General features: G+C 54.0%; 1 protein-coding gene and 1 long non-coding RNA gene across 3 annotated transcripts in view; one reads left to right on the top strand and one right to left on the bottom strand.

The window, feature by feature from the left end:
• The window catches only part of LOC130876591 (guanine nucleotide-binding protein G(I)/G(S)/G(O) subunit gamma-7), a 59155-nt gene that overhangs the window by 32195 nt on the left and 6688 nt on the right, over positions 1 to 20272 (top strand). The gene's annotated exons all lie outside the window — the stretch shown is intronic.
• LOC130876592 (uncharacterized) lies at positions 16632 to 19570 on the bottom strand. Its single transcript, XR_009057288.1, has 3 exons — positions 19507 to 19570; positions 17052 to 17259; positions 16632 to 16736 (listed from the first exon to the last, which is right to left on the bottom strand). It is a non-coding gene; the product is annotated as an uncharacterized LOC130876592 (long non-coding RNA).

The following is a 20272-nucleotide window of genomic DNA, read 5'->3' as shown; positions in this document are numbered from 1 at the left end:
GAATCTGTTACAGCTTCCCTGGGCCAGCGGTTGTCGGGGATGGGAATGGTGATGGGTCCCAGGTCACAGCTCCCTATCTGGGCCTCTGGGTTTGGATGTCCTGGCAAGCCGTGGCATTCTAGGCCTCTGTTTGCAGGGCCTCGGAGCGCCTGTCACACCTACTGTGGTGTGAACACCGCTAGGTCTCACCCAGCCCCTGGTCTGCACGGCTCTCCTTGACTTGCCTTCTGCACCCAGCAAAGGGGCAGGCAAGTCTTCCTTTCTCTTTTTCTTTTCTAAGTTTTTGTTAGGGTTTGTGACAGGGTGTTACTCCAGTCCTCTCTCTGTGTGTGTGCGTGCCTGTGTGCGTGTGTGTCCACAGCACGGGCGGTTTGGTAGCCCATCCTATTCCACTGAGCTAGGGTCTCACTGACCCCAGAGCTCGGGCCAGCAAGTCACAGCCATCCTGTCTCCTCCCACAGTGTGTGTGGGGGGTGTCAAGCATATACAGCCAGACTTACCTTTGTGTAGTCACTGGGGATTTGACCTCAGGTCCTCATGTTTGAACAACAGTGCACTGACCCCTGAGCCATTTTGCTAGCTCTTTACTTGGTCCTTCTTTTTTTTTTGTTTTTTTTGTTTTTGTTTTTGTTTTTCGAGACAGGGTTTCTCTGTGGTTTTGGAGCCCGTCCTGGAACTAGCTCTTGTAGACCAGGCTGGTCTCGAACTCACAGAGATCCACCTGCCTCTGCCTCCCGAGTGCTGGAATTAAAGGCGTGCGCCACCACCGCCCGGCTACTTGGTCCTTCTTGACTCCAACCTAGGGGCCAAGCCAGTCACCACAGAGGAGACCACCTCATTAGGGTTTCACACGAAGTTTGGGGGTTCTGTATTTGGAGGCTGTACGCCCACAGGAAGTCCACGGTGTGCATGGTTGTGGTATGGGGAGGCCCATGCTGTCCTCGTGTGACATTTGCTAGGCTGCAGACTTTGACACCCAGGATGCAGAGACTTTAATTGGGCTTTAATTGTTCCTGTACGTCCTTCGCCGCAGATCGGTGACTTAGGGGAGGAGACTGAGCATGCGTGGGCTCCAGCACTGAACTGTCTCTGCTGGCCGTCTGCTGCAAGGAAGAATATCTCCTGTCTCATTCATGCTCAGATATGCAGATATTTGCATAACATTTATGCTCTGATTGTCTCCAGTGTGTCGGGGGTTATTCCTGTGTTGACTTAGATTTCTGTCCTGCCTGGTTTCCGCAATCATTAAGTTCCAAAGAATCACACAGAGGTCTACATTAATTATAAACTGATTGGCCTAGTAGCTCAGGCTTCTTACTAACTCTTATAATGTACATTAGCCCATAATTTTTGTCTGTGTTAGCCACGTGGCTTGGTACCTTTGTCAGTTAGGCAGTTACATCTTGCTTCCTCTGTGTCTGGGTGACTACTGCAGACTGAATCTTTCCTCTTCCCAGAATTCTCATTGCCCCGCCCCTACTCTTGCCTGGTTGCCCTGCCTCTACTTCCTGCCTGGCTACTGACCAATCAGTGTTTATTTAAAATACAAGTAAGAGGGTACAGACCATTGTCCTACAGCAGTCTGACCTTGTGGATTTTGTTTTGCTGTGATGAGGATGGACTTACAACCTCTCATATCCTAAGAAAGAGTACCACCCTGGTCATGCCCCCAACCCCTCACTGGGGATTTTAGGCGGGGCTCCACCCAGACCACCATGCCCCCAGCCCTTCACTAGGGATTCTAGGTAGGGCTCCATCCCTGACCACAGCCCCAGTATTGTCATTTTTATGAACTCTTTTACTGTCTGGCATGTCTCCTGTGCCAGCCCTGGAGGACACTTAGTTATTGACAGGCTTCAGTCTCATGCACTATGAAGTGTCTACACGGATGGATACACACACATGTATGCCATTTTTCACAGTAAAGCCAACATCTCTGGCTGCAGCATCTCCTCTGTGTCAACCCTGTGTGTTAGATCTTCCCACGTAGACAGACAGGCCTATGGTGGTATGTCACTGGGTGTGCTGTGTTCTCAAGGATGAAGCATAATTTTTATTTGATTTATGTTTTTGTTTTTCAAGGCAGAGTTTGTCTGTGTAGTCCTGGCTGTCCTGGAACTCGCTCTGCAGACCAGGCTGGCCTCGAACTCAGAGTTCCTTCTGCGTCTGCCTCCTGAGTGCAGGGATTTAAGGCATGCGCCATCACTTGGGTGTTTGGTTTCTTCTTGAGACAGGGCTTCTCTAAGTAGCCCAGCTGAGGTTGGAAGTCGATCCTTTTGCTTTAGCCTCTGTGTTGGGATCACAGACTGGATGCACTGCTGGGCTGGTTATGACTGAACCTGAGGTGCCCAGAGGGTGCTGGGCACCAGCCACACGTGGAGGTCCTTCCGTTCATGAACTTTCTTTCTCACTGCCTGTTGCAAGTGTGGAAAGGGACCACTGACAATCTAAGAGTATATGTCTGTGTGCTTGTGTGTGAGGGGCATGTGTTTGTGTGTGTGTGTGATTATGCATGTGTGTATGAGGTCTGTGTTTTGTGTGAAGGTGGCACTCAGAAGACAAGCTGTGTGGGAGACAGAGCTCTTCACTATGTGGGTCCACGGGTAAGCTCAGGGAGCCAGGCTTGGCAGCAAGCCCCTTCATCCACTGAGCCCTCTTGCTGCACTCTCCTGTGTCAGGATGGTCACTCAGACTGTCAGCCCAGCAGGAGTGACCCTGCCAGGTGACTACTGGGAAAACACACCCAGGATATGGAACCCCACAATGGCTGCCGTTTGGGGAGCAAGGGCAGCTGGGCTTGAGTTCAAGTCTCCTGACTGATTGGCCAGCTGGGACTGCTGAGTGTCCCCAACACTTGTCACCTGGGCCCTGGGAGTCCTCTCTGTGTTTAGAAAACATCATGAAGAGGGTCGGGACAGCGGGGGGAACACCGCAGAGGCCGTGTGAAGCTGTGACGACACATGCATGTGTGTGCATGGTGTGTGTGCATGGCGGTGTGTGTGCATGGCATATGCGTGTGTGCGCGTGTTCATGTGTGTGCATGGTATGTGTGCATGGCATATATGCGTGTTCATGGTGTGTGTGCATGGCATATGCATGTGTGCTCATGGTATGTCTGCATGGCATATGCGTGTGTGTGCGTGTTCATGTGTGTGCATGGCATATACATGTGTGTTCACGGTGTGTGTGATGTGTGCATATATGTGTGAGTGGTATGTGCATGGTATATTCGTGTGTGTGTGTATGTGTGTGTGAGCATGGTGTCTGAATGTGTGTGCATGGTGTGTACATGCCTGCACATGCTGGTGTTACAATGCACATTCTCCCATTAGAGCTGTTCCAAGTCCAGCCTGACGGTCAGGGTAGGGCCCCAGTGAGGGGCTGTGGGCGTGGTCAGGGTGGAGCCCCGCCTAGAATCCCCAGTGAGGGGCTGTGGGCGTGGTCAGGGTGGAGCCCCGCCTAGAATCCCCAGTGAGGGGCTGGTGGCGCGGTCAGGGAAAGATTTTGTTAGCAGGACAGGCTCTGGCTTCCACCTATCACTGGTTAGTAAAAACATCCCTGCTGACCTGTCCTGAGGCTTCTCACCTGTGAGGTGACACCAAAGCTTTCAGGTTTTTCTACTCTTTGGGCCTTGGTTACTTTGCCGAATATGTGAATTGTATCCGTGCTGTGAAGATGTGTGGGGACAACAAGTATCCTGGGGCTTTGCATGTGGCCAGGTCCTGTCCTCCTTGGGCTGTGGCACCCCGCGTGGACCCTCAGCCGTGGGCCTGGGTCAGGTGGTGGCCTAGGCTGTGGCAGCCCTGGGGCCCATCGCTGGAGCCTGTGGGCGGGGCTCTGTCCGGCAGTCCCTCTGCAGGGGGAGCACGTATGCGTGACAGACAGACATGAGCAACTGCGTGTCGCTGCGAGTGCACACGGCAGTTCGTTTTCCAGAAGCCTTCCAGATGCATCCTAGAGGTCAAGTGAACATAAATCAGAGACGCTGTCGCTGCCTGCAGCCTGACAGCCTGCAGTCGGCTGTTGCCCTACTTCAGCAAGATCAAGCGATTTTGCACAGAGGCTCAGGCACCCCACCCCCACCCCACCCCCTTACCAGAAGAGGGTCCTGGGCTGAGGTGAACCCGGAGGGCTGCAGGGCCACACAGCTTCACACCCATGACACAGACAGAAGGGAAACCGGCTGTCTCCGTGAGTAACCACAGGGCTCCTAGGGCCCCCAGTTCCACCCCGAAGTGTACCCTCTCCAGGACAGGGAGAGAGGCTTGCACACGTGCGTTCACAGGGGTGTGATTCACGAACTGGAAGGCTGAAACAACATGTCTGTGTGTGGGATATTGCTCAGCCGTGTAAAGGGAGGGACGTTCTGACGCCTGCCCCTGCGTGGTGGCCCTGGAGGGGACATGCAAGGTGGGGGCCACACCTGTCACCTGGTGTCCAGGATGCAGGGGCAGGAGGATCAGGAGCTCAGAGTCATCCTCAGCTACATGGTGAATCCAGGCCAGCCTGGGCTACAGGAGACCCTGTCTCGAAAGCCAAAGTTAATTTTTCTGAACCGAGCATCCCACACTTAGGAGGTTGGTGCAGAAAGGTTGCTGTGATTTTGAGGCCAGCCCATCTGTCCATGAGAGTTGAGTCTTTTTATTGACGTTTATTTCACTGTTTGTGAATTGAAGCACTCTTTGGTCTAAGGTAGCTTGGACTTACTCTGTAGCCCAGGCTGGCCTCCAACTCCTGGTAACCCCCCTGCCTCGGCTTCCCAGTGCTCGGATATCAGGTATATGCCACCACACCTGGCTTAGTTGAGTCTGCTCATGAAGATGAGGCCTGTTTGGGGGTTATGGAATGTTCTGGGATTAGTCAAAAGTTGTTCAGTTCTGCCAAGGTGCTTTGTATGGCACCTGGGGAGGCGGGCATGAACGGCATGTAGTCCCACATCGATGAGGCTGCCTTCTTTTATATTATGTGGCCCCATTTCTGAGGCTCCATGGGCAGAGGCCCTAGGCTCCATCCCTAGCACCACAGAAACTAGGCATGGGCGTGGCACCTGTGACCCAGCACTCCTGAGGTGGAGACAGGAGGACATCCTCAGCCACACAGTGTGTTTTGGACCAGCCTGGGCTACACGACGCCCTATCACGCACGAGGGAGTGTGGCTACTCTGGGTTCTGTGAATCGGGTGCCCAGCCCCGAAAGTCCTGAGAAGACAGGGAGTACGGTCAGGGGATTACCCAGGGCTCCCCGAGCTGCCCAGACCCAGGCTGTGACTGATGGGAAGAAAAGGAGAAGCGGGGACTCTGTTTTCAGATCCTTCCAGGAGGCAACAGAGTGACATTTTGGAGTCTGGGCTCTTGACTGGGAGGGGAGCAAGTGGGAGGAACCCTGGAAATGTCACCCAGGGCACATGTGAGCCCCGCTCCCACCCACTGCAAGCCAGGAGCTTCCCCAGGGCAGCGTCCACAAGCACTCACACAAACCACACCAGACACACGAGTGCACACGCACACTCACACACATCTACTCACATGTGCATATATGTGTATACACAGACACATGTACTCACATGCGCAGACACACGCACACACATGTACTCACATGCGCAGACACACGCACACACATGTACTCACATGCGCAGACACACGCACACACAGACGCATGTACTCACGTATGCACACACAGACACATGTACTCACATGTGCGCACACACAGACACGTACTCACGTGTGCACACACACATAGACACATGTACTCACATGCGCAGGCACACGCACACACAGACACATGTACTCACATGCACAGACACATGTACTCACATGCACGTGCACACACATGTGCAGACACACACGCACACACATACGAGCTCACACATACACGCATGTCCCCAGGTTTTACCCAGGTTGCTTAGGGCCACAGCACTAGTGGGCTATTTGCCTCCACCTGGTCATGCACAGTGGGTCAGCACAGCAGAGTCTTGGTGGTGAAGAAGCCAGAGGCCCCAGGGTCCTGGAATCTTCTCGTCCGTTGTTTGAGGAGGAGCAAGGAACCTGGCACGGTGGTGCCCGTCTGTCACTGGGACCATGGGGGAGGGGAGGCTCTTAGATCCCAGCCCAGCTCGGGGTCCGCATGAGACCCGGGGTCAGATCACGGACTCGGCCGGGTGGACTGCTGTGACCAGCCTGCCCTGGCAAAGGGTCTTTCTGCCCAGCATTTCCCTGGTATCTGCTTCCTTCCCCGGTCGTCACCTCCTAAACCCTGTGTTTGTTAGGTCAGCTGCCTGGAAGCTTGCTTGCGTGAGGTAACTCTCACTTCCTCTTCCGTGCTTGCCGGCTTTTCTACAGTAGGATAGCTTTATTCTTAAGCCCAGGCTCGTTTCAAACTCACAGCCATCCTCCTGCCTCAGCTTCTGAAGTGCTGGAATGGCAGGCGGGAGCTGCATGCAGGACACTGCTTACTTTCCTGAACAATCACCACAGACCACAGAGGAGCAGAGATGAGGCAACTTTGCCACAGTTGGGGCGAACTCTGTGTCTCTTGTGAGTGGTTGTAACGCCTGGCTCGGTTTTCCTTTTCACATGGTCCCAAGTGTGTGATTAGCGAATTAAACTGTGTCAGAGGTCTGTGTGAGCTGGAGACAGCATCGTGGATGTGGGGTTCTGAGCTATCTGAGATTCCAAGGAATCGAGGGTCTCGGGATGCATTTGAGGACTAAGCAGATCTACTGCACCAGTGGGGATTATAACACTAACATCCTGGTGCATTGGAGCTGCAAGAGATGGGCAGTGTGTGTGCACACACGTGTGCAGATGCACACATCTGGAGGTCGGAGAATGTCGACCTCACCCCCTCTCTGACACCCTGAGTCAGGGTACCTCACTGAATCTGAACCTGGCCTGGCCTCCTGCGAGGCTCCCATCCCTGAGTCCTGCAGCTTTGACTCGACAGCCATGCCTGCTGTGTGGGGCCTCTCTGATCTGCATGCTTCATGCACTCACTGAACCATCTCCCCAGGAAGTGCTCATCTTTCATGCTGGTGACTGGGACACAGATTTGTTCACCTTTAAAATGTGCAGGTGCCAGTGGAGAGGCGGTGGCGCACGCCTTTAATCCCACCAATTGGGTGGGGGGCAGAGGCAGGCGAATCTCTGTGAGTTCGAGGCCATCCTGGTCTACAAGAGCTAGTTCCAGGACAGGCTCTACAAGACAGCCAGGGCTACACCAGAAAATAAAATTATATATATTATGGTGATGTAAGATTCGGTGCTCAGAGCTGGGTGGTGGTGGCGCACGCCTTTAATCCCAGCACTCGGGAGGCAGAGGCAGGCAGATCTCTGTGAGTTCGAGGCCAGCCTGGTCTACAAGAGCTAGTTCCAGGACAGGAACCAAAAAGCTACAGAGAAACCCTGTCTCGAAAATAAAAAATAAAAAAGATAAATAAATAAAAAGATTCGGTGCTCAGGAGGTGGGAGCAGGAACTCAACAGTTTAGGGTCGCTCTTAGCACCCTGCCGAAGACCTGGGGGTGTGGGATGAAAAGCTGCCTCTAAAGTATGGTGGCCAATGTCCCAGAGACTCAGCAGCAAGTGCCGGATTCTGTGGAATTTCGGACACCTAAGCGATGTCCACAGACACACGTGTGGCTGTCTCTACTGAGGAAGCTGTGACGGAGTGAATGGAGGTTGGGAAAAACACTCAGCACTCTGAGGGGCCCAGTATGGTCCAGGGAGATGCATCTAGACCTCAGGCCTCCTCCAAAGTCAGGGCTGCTAGCTCCACAGTCTCCCACTGTGAGTGGAAAAACCCCTGCTGGTTTGTGGAACATCTACTGTGTTTGAAGGAAGAGGGGCTAGGGTGGCTGGCAGGGACCACAAGGGCACAGCCTCTGGGCACGTGAGCCACCGGCCCAACCTGGACAGGAAGTCAGGCCTGGGTTGACCTCATCGGGACAGCCCACTGCAGAAGGAACATTGAGGGTAGGGATGGACCCACTGGCTATGAACTACCCAGTCTCACCAAGTACCCTAGCTTGCATCGTCATGAAAGTTGCCAGCTGAGGCCTGAGATGGAGGGACAGGACCTGTTTCCCTTGGTGTCTGTCCCCTCTCTATTCACCCAGCTGCTCAGGAGATGGGGGCAGGAGGGTTCTGGGCTGCAGAGAGGGTTCAAAGCCAGCCCAGGGACCGAGCTCGGTCACCCAGGTAACACAGAGCTGAGGATGTGGGCATAGGAGGACCCTTAGAATTTGCTGGCTGCTCAACCTAATCCACTGTTTGAATGGACAAGGGGACGGCCGGCAAGGAGTGACCCAGGGATGTTCTCTGGGATCAGTGTGCATGTGCCAGCTGGGACCGCGGAGCAAGTCCCTGTTTCTAAACAAGAAATGAGAAGATTGCTGGAGAGGTGGCCAGTAGTACGGGCCCCTGGTACCCTGGCAAAGGAGCTGGGTTCAAGTCCCAGCACCCACAGAGCGGCTCACAGCTGCCTGTAGCTCCTTCTTGCCTCCACAGGCACCCACATACCCTTGACATACTGAGATACTCAAACATACATCTTTTTCCCCCCCAAGTCAGGGTTCCTCTGTGTATCCCTGACTATTCTGGAACTCACTCTGTAGACCAGGCTGACCTCGAACTCACAGAGATCCACCTGCCTCTGCCTCCCGAGCACTGGGATTACAAGCGTGTGACACCACCGCCCGGCTATTCATACATTTTAAGAAAATAATTTTAAAAAGAAAAAGTAAATGGGGCATGGGGATATGATCAGGAGTGAGGAGTTTTTCCATGCTGGTTTGCTGTCTCTGGGTTCCATTCCCAATACCGTGTGTGTGTGTGTGTGTGTGTGTGTGTGTGTGTGTGTGTCCCAGCCCTTTGCCAGACAGCTGGCCCACAGTCTGCCCTCCCGCTAATGCTGTCTCGTGCCCCATTTCCCTTCCTGTTGGCCCAGCCTGCTCTGGCATCAGATTCCTGCTCTCCAGCCCCCAGTCACCTGTCAGCAGTTTGTCCCCAGTCACAGGGCTTAACCTAAGGTCTGGTTCTCCACCCTCCCGGCACGTGGCTCACATCAAAGAAACCGAAGCTGGAACATAGCAACCCTCCCAAATGTTCCGTGTAATCACCCCGACTTTTGTTTTCCTTCATCTGGTGCATGCACCTCTGTGCACTTCGACCTTGCCTAGGGGCTTGCATGCCCTGACATGGGATAACACAAATTGGAAGGCAAAATGAGGGTTTTAGCAGTGTCCCTATCTGCGGGGGGAAGCCACTTCTCTTTAATCTCACTAAGTTATTTGTTTGCCTTGTTTTCTTTGCTCATGTGGTCTAGGCTGGGCTGGACCTCATGACCTCACCCAGTTGCTCTGCAGGGCCAGTGACTCTGAACCCCCAAACTGGAGACAGAGGTGGGGTTCTGAGTCTTGTCTGTGACTGGTAATATCTCCACCAAAACTTTCTTTTTAAAAACAGCATTGGAGGCAGTGGTGGCGCACGCCTTTAACCCCAGCACTCGGGAGGCAGAGGCAGGTGGATCTCTGTGAGTTCAAAGCCAGCCTGGTCTACAGAGTGAGTTCCAGGACAGCCAGGGCTCATAGGATAACTGTCAGCAGTTTGTCCCCAGTCTCATTCAGTCCCTTGTATTTTTTAGTAACTGGTGCCATGTCTTTTCGGCTGTCTAACTTACTTGTATACAGTTTTACCGATCTCCCCCCCACCCCCAGACAGGGTTTCTCTGTGTACCCCTGGTTGTCCTGGAACTTGCTCTATAGACCAGGCTGGCCTCAAACTCACAGAGATCCGCCTGCCTCTGCCTCCCAAACTGCTGGGATTAAAGGTGTGACCACCACTGCCCAGCTATACCAATCTTTTTTGAAAAATTATTTCATGTATATTTTGTCTGCGCATCTGTCTGGGCACCAAGTGTGTGCAGTGCCCTCAGATGCCATAAAGGGGCGTCGGGTCCCTGGAACTGGAGTCACAGAGGATTGTGAACCCCATGTGGGTACAGGGAACTGGTGCATTAACCGCTGAGTGTCTCTCCAGCCCTGTCCATTCTAAAGAACGTTTGCTGTGTGTGTGTGCGTGTGTTGGGGAGGTGTGCATGGGCGGGCTCAGCTGTACCAGTGAAGTCCATGTTTTCTGAGGCAGGGCCACTGAGTCAGGAACTCAGACCAGGGAACTCCAGGGACCATCCTGTATTTGAGCCCCAGCTCCAGCCACAGGCATGCCCCCCTGTGCTTGTGTAGCACTGGGGTTTGAACCCCCGGCTGCTCACCCACACAGCAAGCATTTTACCCGCTGAGCTCCTTGCGCCTTTGTCTCTCTACTTATTGTAGTATTAAGCTCTGAACCCAGGGTCTCGCTCGTGTTGGACAAGGCCTCGCTGGGCTACAGCTTGTGAGTCTGTGAGGGGCCCAGAAGGGACTTCCATGTGCAGAGCAGGAGCAGCCACTGAGTTCCAGCTTATAGAACGTGCTGGGCATGGGGAGCCCTGTAAACATCCACACAGAGAACACGCAAGCCTGGGAACGCATGTCACCTCCCGCAGCAGGGGCTGCAACACTGAACCGGGGACTGCCCTAAATCACAGAGTCCTCCTCAGGGGGACACACAGGGGCTGGAGGCAGAGAGACTCGGAGACTCTGTGCTGATGGCTCTGACAAGAGCAGAAGGGGCCACAAGCCCTCTAGACAGCGCACCAGACAGGAACCACTGTTGCCCGGGGAAGCTGTGCCAGGCTCTGGTCCCCAGCACCCTAACTACAGTGCGGTTGTGTAAGAGCCAAGAGGACTGAGGGAGGTTTCAGAGGGACGTGTAGGAGTCTGTCAAGCCCCCAGGACAGCCCTGTCATTTCTCCAAGCCAACCTCCCTCCTTTCCGCTCAGGAGCTACAGGCTCATGAGACAAGCGCCGCACTGTGCCCTGGCGCGGGTCCAGGGTGACAGCATTTCCTTAGTGCCGGGAAACACAGAGTGGTTAACAGGAGCCACCGGGCTCTGTGTCCTGGCCCAGCCCCCATTCCCAAGCTTACAAACGCTCACATGATCAGGGCCACCCTCTCCACACACACACAGCCCGAGGGGATCAAAGGCCGCCACCCGCCACCCCTCCAGGGCCAGATGGGTACACAGTGGTCCTTTCTGTCCAGCTCCTGTCTCTGAGGTGGCAGACCCATCCGTGGCTGGGTCACCCTTGGTCATCACCAGTCATTCTGGGGCTCCGTGCTGGCAGTGGGGACCTGCCTGGCCAATCTGCTTCTGCCTCTTGTGGACATTTTACTCATGCCCTATTCTTTCTAAAAATAGCCACACAGGGACCCATTTAGTGTGTGAACAAAGCGATCACGGCTGCGGCGGGTCACAAGATGCTGTTTTTCATCTGGGTCACTGGTTTCCCTTGGAAATAGGTCCCCCGAGTGTCCTCACATGGCCAACCCCATGCCCTGCTTCCATGTGACCAAGTGATCCCGAGACGCTGCAGATTCGGCCTCCCCCCCCCCCCCAGGGATGGCTCGCCAGGGAGCCCCAACAGTGCTTCCCCGTGGGTGACATTCAGGTGCCTGCCCCTGTCCACGGTCTGTGTCTTTGTCCTCTCTCGTGTCTGGTGCGATGCGAGAGCTTCTGGGAATGGGGAGGTGGTGAGGGTTCCATGGCTGCACAGAGGAGCTGTCCGCCAGGGCTCTGTCTCCGTCGGCTACTCTACGGGACCTGCTCCACTCCATACCAGGAGGTCCCTGACTGTCGGCCACAGGTCCCCAGAGTTCCCCGAGGGCCATGGTCACCCCCTGTGGGAGCCCCTAGCTCTGGACCCACTGAAGGAGCCTGGGTCAGGAGAAGCCACTTCCCCTCCTGCCTGAAGGAGCCGTGCCGACAGTGTTGCACAACTAAATTAGAAAAACATTCTAGTTCCACACGGGCGAAGAGGGGAGACATTACAGCTGCCGCAGAAGGCAGTAAACAAAACAAGAAAGTTTATTACATGACCCAGAACCTTGAAATCATCTCTAGGTGCCCCAATCCTGGGCTCTTTGTGCAAGAGGCAGGCAGTCATTGCCAAGGTCCTGCTGTATATAGTTGGTGTGCAATTGTATCAAGACGCTTGTGTATACAGTGGTGTGCAGTCATTGCCTAGACCCTTGTATATAGAGTTGGCTTGCAGTTGTCATTGGGACCCTGTGTATACAGTGGTGTGCAGTCGTGACTGAGGCCTGTGTATACAGTGGTGTGCAGTCATGGCTCAGGCCTGTGTATACAGTGGTGTGCAGTCGAGGCTGAGACCTGTGTGTACAGTGGTGTGCAGTCGTTTCTGAGGCCTATGTATACAGTGGTGTGCAGTCATTTCTGAGGCCTATGTATACAGTGGTGTGCAGTCATGACTGATGCCTGTGTATTCAGTGGTGTGCAGTCGTGGCTGAGGCCTGTGTATACAGTGATGTGCAGTCGTTTCTGAGGCCTGTGTATATAGTGGTGCCCCATGGGCCGCGCGGGTGCAGGGACCTGAGCCCGGCTCTCTGCCGGTTTGTTTGGCTCCTGATCCGGGCTCTGAACCTCACGTGCTGGGAGTGGACAGAGGTCTGCGCTGCCTCCTGGACACCCGCTCGCTGTTTTGTTGTGTTTTATGTCTGTTTTCCACTTATTTCCTAACTTTTTTTTTTTTTTTTTGGCAGGCAGGACAAGAAAACGGGGAGGGAAAATTAGCCATATTCCTGGATGTTGACAGGAGACAGAAGCGAGACAGGAGCAAGAGCCTGCCACCTGCTATAGGAGGCTGAGAAGGAGCAGAGTTCCAGGCCAGACTGGGCAGTTCAGGGAAGGTGTGATCAAAGCAGAAAGTAAAAGGAAGACGGGGCGTGGTCAGGGTGCGGCCCCGCCCAGAATCCCCAGTGAGGGTCTGGTCTGGCCTGGCAGCCCGGCCCCTTACAATCCACTCAGCTGGTTGTTCCCAGGTCCCCCCAGTCTAATCCAAATTTTTTCTTTTTTAAAGATTTATTTATTTATGTGTACAGTGGTCTGCCTGCATGTACACCTGCAGGCCAGAAGAGGAAACCAGATGTTATTACAGATGGTTGGGAGCCCCCATGTGGGTGCTGGGAATTGAACTCAGGACCTCTGGAAGGGTAGCCAGTGCTCTTAACCTCTGAGCCATCTTTTCCATTTCTAATTTTTCTTTCTAAATTAGATAGAATCCAGCTTTTTTTTTTTTTTTTTATAAGCAGAGTCTCATGTAGCCCAGGCTGGCCTCTAAATTGGTCACCAAGCTTGACTTCTGTGCTGCAGGGTGCAACTGGGTCCCACCCAGCTCCATTCTTCTCTCCCTCACACGTGGGTGGGGTAGCACTAGGCACCTGGAAGCCCCTGGGACCACACCATCCCGGGGCTGTGATCTTAAAGAATCCCTTAGTCCCTTCTGGGATCCTTTTCTGGGAGGTGACAGGCACAGACTCATAGCCAGAGCCAGTTCCCTTCTGCGGCGAGGGAGGCCGCCTTTTTCGGCTTCTTCCCCCACCTGGCAGGTCCCCCCCTCCTGCATTCCCCACATTCCCGTCTCCTGAGTCAGGAGTCTGAGCGGCCGGGGCTTTCTCAGCAGGAGAAGACGGGAGGGGCGCCCGTGCTTTCCCGGCCCAGGGCAGTGGCCGCGTCCCAACTATGAGAGCTATGCCTGGCATCCACAGGTTCCCCGGCATTTTTGGGTCTGAATGTCATTGTTTCCTAAGGTAGATGGCGGGGTGAGGGGTGGGGGGAGGTGGAGAAGAAACTGATCGTGGCCTCTGGGCTCTGACGTGGAGCCGTACTGGCCTGGACAGGGGGTCCAGCAGTTAGCGCAGCGGAGTCCCAGGTCAGGCGGCTCAGGCGGCAGGGGCAGTCGGGTCCCGGTGAGTTCCAGCCAGCACCACACAGGACATTACTCAGGTTCACTCAGCTTCTTGATTTGATTCTCATTTCGTTTTTCTTAATTTTTTAAACTTTATTTTATTTTTATTTTTGGTTGTTTTTCTTTTGAGTCTTGGTCTCACTGATGACCCCAGGCCGGCCTCAGCGTTGGAGCGACAGATGGGCAGAGTTGCTTGTGGCTGGGGCTGACTGTCATACTGAAGCCCTGGGGTCCATGCCAGCAGGGTCATTTTCAGCTCTAGCTGACTTGAAGCATGCCTGGGTTACCTGAGACCTGGAAAGAGAGGGAAAGAAACTGTGAGGTGCCTCCGTGGAGGAGCTTGCTGCCACGCCTGGCGACCAGAGTCCAGTCAGGACCCACATGAGCGGAGAGAACAGACTAGGGAGTCTGAGCTAGGTCCTTTGAGCTCACACACGTGCACACAGAAAAATAAATACACGTGAAGACATCTAAGATCCAAGATTTCTTTCTTTCTTTTTTTTTTTTTTTTTTTTTGGTTTTTCGAGACAGGGTTTCTCTGTGGTTTTGGAGCCTATTCTGGAACTAGCTCTTGTAGACCAGGCTGGTCTCGAACTCACAGAGATCCGCCTGCCTCTGCCTCCCGAGTGCTGGGATCGAAGGCGTGCGCCGCCACCACGGCCCGGTTTAAGATTTATTTCTTGTGTACACAGTGTTCTGCCTATGTACACCTGCCCTCCAGAAGAGGGCGCCAGATCTCATTACAGATGCTTGTGAGCCACCATGTGGTTGCTGAGAATCAAACTCAGGTCCTCTGGAAGAGCAGCCACTGAGCCATCTCACCAACCCTGACTTTTATATTTTAATTTGCTTAAAAGTCAAGCATGGTGGGCACACCTGTCCCCTCAGCCTCAGAAGGGATGTCACCATGGGCTCAAGGCTGGCCCAGGCTCCAGACTGAGGCAGTCTCTACAAATGCACACACGCAAACCGGCCTCGCAAGCCAACAGTGCATGCAAAGGAATCCAAGCTGCTTAGGAAGCCGAGGCCAGAGGATTACTCCAACACAGAAATTTCCACCACTCTAGAATATTCCCTCAGTATATTATTGTTATTGTTATTATTATTATTATTAATTTGATCCATGGTTTCATGTAGCCCAGGTTTGCCTCAAACTCCTTATGTAGACAAGGATGACCTTGAACTTCTGATCCTTCTGCTCCTGTTTGTTCCTAACGACTTGGATGACAGGCGTGCAACTCCTTGTCCCATGCTGGAGATGTACCAGGGCTTTGTGCACGCTGGGTGAGCTCTCCACCAGCTAAGCCAGGAGCACTATGCTGGCTGAGCCCCCATGCTCATACCCTGGCCGGAAACTTTTTATCATATTACCCCTCCCCCCCGTCTAGCACGTGTTTCCATTCTCTGTCCCCAAACAGTGACCTCATTATCTGACTGTGGCTGTGAAAGGTGACAGTCTGCAGATATTTTCCTCCTCAGAAAGAGGTCACAGGTGTGGGGCTCCTGTCTCAGAGGTGCAGGAGGACAAACAGGGACCTGTCACCCCATCTCAGAACAACTCTTCTCTGGGTAGACAAGGTGAGACTCGAATCCAGGGCACAGGGAAGAGGGGGAACCTCCGTCTTCCCAGAGCTGTGGCAGGACCCGGTCCCTGGCGGTGACCTCATCACGCTTTGGGACTCTGCCTCAAAGATATGCATCTGGGCTTCTGGGGAAGAAGATTGTATTGATCCATATGCAGTCAGTAGGTTCACAGAAAGAACATGTAGCCCAGGCTGGCCCTGATTGCTAATCCTCCTGCCTCCACCTCCCCACAGGTATAGGCACTGCTGTGGCTTCAGTTATATAGGTGAGCTCATTTGACACCTGAGTTCTGAGCACTCTCTGGTACTCCCCTCCCCCAGCTACAGGCCCCTGCCCACTGGGCTGCACCTGGGCCCTGAATTTTCCAGGTACCCCTGGAGGGCGCGTGTAGGCGTGTAGGTGACACCTGTGTCCCCATGGCCTCTGGACAGGAGGGGAGGAGCCCTAGGCTGTAATGGTTTCTCAACAGAGTGCAGCAAACCAGCCTTGCCACATTCGCAGGTCGCCCTGGTCCTGGCCGCCTCTGCCCATGCTGTGTGTGTGTTTGACTCTTGACCTGGATCTGGACGCAATGGCCACAGCTGCTCAGCGTCCCTGGAACCCTCCCCCTCCACAGATCTCCTGGCTCCCCTTGGTGTTCAGAGAGGGACGAGGTCATCATATTCTTTCTCTTACTATTTATGTCTGTGGGGACCAAGTCTCATGTAGCACAGGCTAGCCTTAAACTATCTGTTTAGCTGAGGGTAGTCTTGAATTCTTGATCCCCTGCTAAGTGTGCTCCACTATGGCCAGTCTCTGTGGTGCTCTGATGGGACCCAGGGCCCCCTGTGTGCTGGACGAGCACCCCTATCCGCTGAGCCACAAGCACTGTGCTGGCAGGGTCCGTCCCCTTAGTGTTGATGAAACTAAACTTGGGTATCGGCAGCATTGATCCTGAAGTTCTGGGAGCTGTGGAGTCACCAGAGTTCGCGTGTTTTCATTTTACCTACAGACCTGCTGGGGTCACAGGGTTCTCCTGATAAGGGAGACACCTCGCTCCAGGGGACAAATGCGGTGTCACCAGGGCGCAAGGCCCTGGAGCCAGGTCAGGGCGCTCTGTGCCAGCAGGACCCATGCCCCGGCTGCCCTGTTGACCCTCCCCAACCACACTGAGGCCCTGAGGCCCTCTGCCACTTGCCTGGGCCGCCCGTGAGCCTGTCACCAGTGGGGAATGCAGATCAGAGCGTGGTCAGGTTCCACCGTTTTGCTCTGTCCAGGCCGTGTGCTCTCTGAGAATGCCTGTGAGTCTGTAACTGAAAGCAAAATATCGCAGCAAGCACATGCTGTTGTCCTAACTACAGAGCTGAGGCAGGGGTATTGGGGCATCCCCGCCCGGTTGGGGGTAGTGACAGCCTGGTGAGGCCTGTTCCCAAAACAAACACAAAACGGGAGCTGGAGATGAAGTGCGCATGTGCGCATGCGTGCACAGCAGCCTGCGTGGGGAGCCCAGGCAGCTTCAGGAAATCTGCCCTCCCGTCTGCCCTGTGGGTCCGAGGGCTTGGCGCCAGCACCCTTACCCACGAGTCATCTCTACCCCGTGCCTCTGTCTTTGGTGGAGTGTTACTCACCCATGAGAAAGAACGAAGGCCCAAGTAGGTGAATCGGGCTGATGACACGCGGGAGAAAGGCCAGGCCATTTACAGCGTGAGATTCCCGTCCTACGACTTTCGACCCCAGTACCATACACAGTGAGGAAGTCGGTGACAGGAACGGCCCGTGTCCTGGTGGTGGTTACATGGCCGTGTGCACTTTTAGAGCTTCTGTGTGTGGAGGACCCTTAACAGAAGTCATGTCATTAAATGGAATCCTTAAGAAGGCTCACTGTAGCAAGGTGGGGGTGCACGCCTTTAACCCATGCACTCAAGAGGCGGAGGCAGGCGGATCTCTGAGTTCGAGGCCAGCCTGGTCTACAGGGCGAGTTCCAGGAGAGCCAGGGCTACACAGAGAAACCCTGGCTAGGGAGGGGTTTGCTGTCATGGCCGCTCCTTTTTCCTTAATGTTTTTATTGACTTTAGGCAGTGATCGTTTGGTTGGCTGGGGTTTTAGGTAGCCAAGGCTGACCTTGTACTCACTACGTAGTCCAGGATAACCTTAAATTCCTGATCCTTTGCCTCTACCTCCTGAGTGCTGGGGTGGAGACGCGTGCCTGCATGCCTCCCCTCAGGCCTTTCTGTGCAACCAGCTCCCGCCAGCCTCCCTGGCTTCCTCAGGGTTGCACTGTGTCTCTTTGGTCACAAGCGCCACCTCCACCATGCTCATTTACACACTTGTTTGTTGTTTGTTTATTTTCGAGACAGGGTTTCTCTGTGTAGCCCTGGCTGTCCTGGATCTTGCTCTGTAGACCAGGCTGGCCTCGAACTCACAGAGATCTGCCAGCCTCTGTTGCCTGAGTATGCCACTGCTGCCCAGACTATGTATGCATGCATGCATGCATGCATGCATGTATGTATGTATGTATGTATGATGTATGTATATGTGTATGTATGATGTATGTATATGTGTATGTGTGCATGTATGTACGTATCTATGATGTATGTATGTGTGGGTTTTGCAGCAGGGTCTCACTATGCACCTGTGACTGTCCTGGAACTAGCCATGTAGACCAGGTTGGCCTCTGGATCTAGTGTTGGGGTGAAAGGTGTGCATCTCCACACCTGGGCCTCTTCTTTGAGTTCCTGTGTGTCTGTCAGTGCGGGCCGAGGGACTCATGTCTCCCCCTCTGCCTCCCATGGCCACACTTTTCTAAGGTTGAGGAATTTACCCCTGTCTTGCCCAGCTGTCTGTTAGTCTCGCGCCTTTGGAATCTCAGTTGAACAGGGGGACTGGGGGCTGGGGTCGGATGGGTTATATGAGGCCAGGGATGTGACAGCCACACAGAACCATCCCTGGAGCCCATGCATCTGGCTGATATCTCTGTGCACCCCTAGGAAGAGGCTCCCCAAGAGACCCCAACTTCTGGGACCTCTTCTCCTCCTTCCCTCTTAGCACCACGTAGGCCACCTCCAAGGGCCTCAGCAGGGTCGGTGACCAGGGACACAGGGTCTCTTGTAGTCCATGGACCCAAAAAGGGAGTAACTAGGCCCTTGGGTTCCAGGTAACACCAGGGACATATGTGGCTGTCATGGGGGGAGCTCCTGACATGGAGCCGGCGGAGGCTGAGCATCGTGAATAGTTTCCACGAGCCTCTGTCTCCTCCGAGCCTGGCTGCCATGCCCCAGCACACCGAAGGTGTAATTATATTTCACCCACGAGGACAGCTAAAACCTAACCCTGCCTTCCCGACCTTTGAGTCCTTGTTCTAGCAGCTCTCCCAGGGCTGTTCTGAAAGGCCATCACCCCAAGTCACCCCATGTGATGTCTCGAGTTCTCGAGGGCCGCCAGGAGCCCGGTGTTGCAGTCACCAAGGCCACAGCCAGGAGCTCTGCGGGCTCCTGTCCACCCCCCGGGCTGCCACGTGCCGAGCCTTGTGGCCAGCTGCCTGTAAGGAACGAGCCCGGCTGACTCAGCAGCCTGCATGTTTGGCTGTTGTTGACTTACTCCTCGTGTGTGGGGGGAGCATGACTGGGCAGTGAGTCAGGGACGGACTGGTGACACATACTTCTGCCAGGACAACAGGGGACAGCCTGCAGAGGTGCAGCGGGCAGCTGTGTACCAGGAGAAGCATGGAGCACAAAACGTGTCCAGATGTGTTTGCGAGTAAATGCAGTCATGCACACACCGAGATCACAGATGTGTCCAGATGTGTTTGCGGGTAAACGCAGTCATGCACATACCGAGATACACAGAGGTGTGTGTGTGTGTGCGCGCGCGTGTGTGAGCAGTATCAGCCGAGAATCCCCCAGAGAGGGGCTGGGGGTGGGGCTCCTGAGTGGAGCCCCGACTTAGCATGCACAAAGCCAAGCAAGCACACAAGCCCATGCTGTCCGTGCGCCAGCCTCCAGAGATCCCCGTGCACACACAGCACACACCTGAAGACTGGGCACACTGATCTCCACACACACCCTCACTCAGACACATTCTTACATGTATGTGCACACACATGTGCTGAGCCGGACCGTCCCCAACTTCTACTTCCCAGCCCTCTGCTCCCCAGCTTCCCGAGAAAACACACAGCTAGGCCTTGCTGTACTCAACTTGCTCTGTACTCAACTATATTTAGATCATGAGAAATCTCAGGTTGGAGTCCGTGCAGTTTCCATGTCCTGCCTTGAAAGTCCTGAGGAAGGATTTCTCTGCAGCCACAGGAGTGGTGCTGGATATCTGCCCACACCCCGGGCAGGGCCAGGGATGATGATGATGACGGCGATGATGATGATTAATTGAAATCAGATTAAAAACATTGTTAAACTGGATGTGGTAGCCTGTCAACCCAGACCGTAAGAAACTGAGGCAGGAGAATGGCCAAGAGTTCAGGCCAGCGGGCTGGAGAGATGGCTCAGCGGTTAAGAGCACTGCCTGCTCTTCCAAAGGTCCTGAGTTCAATTCCCAGCAACCACATGGTGGCTCACAACCATCTGTAATGAGGTCTGGTGCCCTCTTCTGGCCTTCAGGCATACAATCAGACAGAATACTGTATAAATAATAAATAAATAAATATTTAAAAAAAAAAAAAAAAGAGTTCAGGCCAGCATATATGGAGACTATCTCAGAACAAAACAAACAAAAATCACTGTCTGTTTATGTCTAGCTGTAACAAAAAACCCATAAATCAATTCCATTGAGCATTGCCTAATGTGACATTTGATAAAACTATCGGCAAGGTCTGACAACAGGGCTCAGCTGGGAAAGG

The sequence above is a fragment of the Chionomys nivalis genome, chromosome 6, assembly GCF_950005125.1.
Source record: "Chionomys nivalis chromosome 6, mChiNiv1.1, whole genome shotgun sequence".
NCBI classification, from domain to species: domain Eukaryota; kingdom Metazoa; phylum Chordata; class Mammalia; order Rodentia; family Cricetidae; genus Chionomys; species Chionomys nivalis.
This window is presented reverse-complemented; position numbering and strand designations above follow the sequence as displayed.